Source organism: Siniperca chuatsi, linkage group LG10 (genome assembly GCF_020085105.1).
Source record: "Siniperca chuatsi isolate FFG_IHB_CAS linkage group LG10, ASM2008510v1, whole genome shotgun sequence".
In the NCBI taxonomy this organism is placed as follows: Eukaryota; Metazoa; Chordata; class Actinopteri; order Centrarchiformes; family Sinipercidae; genus Siniperca; species Siniperca chuatsi.
In genome coordinates this window covers 19,698,453-19,701,962 of record NC_058051.1, presented here as the reverse complement: position 1 = coordinate 19,701,962, position 3,510 = coordinate 19,698,453, and positions in this window count along the sequence as shown.

The window sequence follows — 3,510 nt, the reverse complement described above, 5'->3', positions numbered from 1 at the left end:
GGCTATTCTTTGTCATTGCTTTACTGTAGGCCAGTGCTTTAGTCAATCACTGCAAGTAGCCCTCTCCAAAAACCCCTGGAATAACAAATGCCCCAAATTTACTAAACCTACTGAGTTTAAAGCGAAAAGCTCCATATAACAGCTATATGTGGGCTAATGAATTTGTCAAGCATTGTACATATAAAAGCTTTTATAAGAATCTTAAATACAATCCCAAAATTCAAGGTCAATATTAAGGCATAAGCTATTAATCCTATTGATGTTAATAGCAGCTCAACAATACATAGGCATACATTCAATACAATATTGGATTTTTAATTGCTGTAGCTGCGTTGACTACAGGCTATGTGCACACTCCTGGCATTTCCCCATTTAAGTCAGCTAATAGTAAATGTTCAACATATGGTGTGAAGCCACATCTTCCTTGTATCACAGCTCACTAAGTGAATCATTCATGGCATCATTGCCACTTCACTCGGTTTCAGTAAAACAACAGAGGATCTCTCTTAGTCTTTGATTGGTGCCAGTCATCATGACCTAATATTTCCTATTAGTGGAAATCATCTGAAACCATGATGTAATGTATGTGTAAAAACAGTTTGCAGCATTGCCAGTGGAGGGCAGGAGAGCCTCATTTTTTTGTACCAAGTTTTACTGCGCTGTATCAACCCACAGTATCAAGCGTGTTTAAATAACTTACGTGTTTAAATAAATACTAATGTATTTTCTTCAATGAATATCACTTCTATATCAAAGAGGTTTTCACACATTGTAACACTATGACACTAAAAGCTACACGGATAAGAGTATAAAAGATTTCTTCATATTAATATGCACAAAAATTAATCGAAAAGTCAGAAAGATGAGAGAACAAAGTATTGATGAATTGAATGACTTGAAGGCAGCATTAACCTCTTAAATACAATTCCATGTTATTGCAGACTTCTATGCTATGTCTTAGTTCTAAGAAAAATATATCATGCCACTGATTATTATTTAATAATAATATAAGACTATATATTAACAAGTTAATGTTTAATTTTATTGGTGAAACTGACAACAGATTTCATTTTGAATGTCCAGTCAATAGTTATCTGCATTAATCTTCCACTAGGGGGCATTGCTGTCCTGTGATTTATCAGGAGCTGCTCTTATGGAAACATGGCCCCTGTAGCATCTTTGTCACATTTAAATGTATGGTTGATTTTCATGGCAATGCCATGTGTGTTCATCTAGGGACTACTTTGATCTCAGTACACTTGAGGGGATGATCAGCTGGTTCGTGACACACAGAGCCTGAGGGGTGTTTCACTCTCGACTGAGTGACAACTGCCATTCTTCTGCACAGTGTGTCCCATCGAAAGTTAAATCTTCCTCCTGCTCTCTTTAATGGGTGCTGATGAATAGTTCATGGGGGCCTTGTTTGACCCGTGATTAATCCTTTTACAGTGGCAGTGATTTATGTTCCCACTCCTCCTTTGCTGAGTGAGCAAAAGGCTAATTAATGGTATTTAAAACTGGCCAGGTGGAGTGGTCTGTACCCTAAAAGACTCTTGAAGAGTCCATCCAGCAGTTGATTGTGTTTTTTTGTTTTTCTTACTTTTCCAGTGAACGTTAAGTGAGCACACTTGCACTTTTTCCATACTGACTTGCTTTGTAGTGATATACAGAATATTAACACTTGGGTGCTGGCCAGAAACATTACTGTCTTCAACTGTTTATGCCACTGAGCACTCCACTGGAGCAACTGCTTAAGGGCTCCTCAACAGTAGCTGATGAGAGAGGACAGAGTGTTTCTCATTCTATTTCAGTGCTGTCAGAGGACTGAGATCCAGCTGATCAAAGCCACAAGCAGATAACGATAAACAAGCTGAATGGAGAGTCTCAGCATTTGGGTTTTAGAGCATGATGACGAAAGACAAGCTTTAAAAAAGAAAAGACACTTAATAATAAACAGTAACCAATTAAATGCACCATCCAACCATCTGCTCTGTGGATTTATTCAGGGTTGAGATGGCCACTGTTCACTGAATCTGTTTATCATACATGTGCCTTGTTATCAACTGGTGAGATGCTTCATGTCTCTCAGTAATTGGATCTCAGTGTGTGTGTGTGTGTGAGCTAGCGACAGAGACATGGTATGTGTCTCTTTAGACAGGCAGCGCTGTTTTGTATTCACAGAGTTAAGAGTCGTGACTCAGGGACCCTGAGTGACAGGTCAGACCGCAGGTGCAACTACAAGACATACTCACTTTGTACCAAATATAACCTGCAATCCTTGTAATTCAGATTTTTACATTCAGCTTCGGATTAGCTGGACTTTCTGATTTAACTGATGAATAAAAGAATGAATGAATTCAAAAAAGAAAGGAAGGGAGAAAGCAACAATGGGAGAAAAGAGCAAACAAAGCAAGAAACAAACAGCGGAAGAAAGTTGGTAAAGAAGGGAAAACAAAAGAGAAACAAGTATCCACAAGAGCTGTGTGGCATTTCTAGACATTTCTTACTTAAATAAAAGCAGTTAGGTTTCTGTGTGTGCATGTGTGTGAAAAAGAGAGATAAAAACACACTGGGATACTGGATCTTGTAGTGTTTCTATATAGTCAGTAAATACATTATAGTAAAACATTTTAGTTCTAAATTTGTGAATTCTTTTTTCAATGATTCTACTTCCACTAAATTTGTCAGAGAAGCATGGGAAAAATAAATGAATGATGTTGTGCTAACAAGTCTGCATTGGCCCACATTCAACACATGGCACAGGTTAATACAGTTCAAAGTTATACATAGGTTCCATTATTCAAAAGTCTTATTACTGTGCACAAATTTTATCCCTCGGTGTCTCAATGTTGTGACAACTGCATAACTGAAGAAGGAACCCTATAACATTTATTTTGGGATTGTCCAATGCTAGATTTATTTTGGTCAAATACTTTTTAATTTCCAATGTGTACAAATCAACTATCCTTTCCCACAGAGACATGGCTATTTTTGTAGGACGCTCTATCACTTCCCTGTCATACACAATCAGCTTTGATGATTGGAACACTGCTAGCCAAAAAACTGATTCTCAAAGACTGGAAGACAACAATCTCATCTTGTTTCCAAAGATAGTCACAAGAACAGATTTCTGCCATACATTTGGAAAAACTTTGTTTTAACAACTTGAAATGTCCATGTGGGAAAAATCTTGGGCACCTCTTACAAGATAAATGAGGGTTGACTTTTGGTTTTTCGACACCTGCCTTAAGTTGAGCAGAGATGTAGAAATGACTTGGTTCTGGCGCCTTTTTCCTTTTTTATTTTGTTTGTGTTTTTTTCCTTTTCTTCTTTTTTATCTTCCTTGTTAATTTATACTTATTTCTGGTAAGGGTATTTTGTTGCTTTGATGCTACTTTTGTATCAAATGTGTCCATGTGTCTGCTGACCTGACTATATATTAAAAACTCAGGAATAAAAACAGTTAAAAAAAGAACCTTAAAACAATGTTTAAGTAATACAATGTGAAAA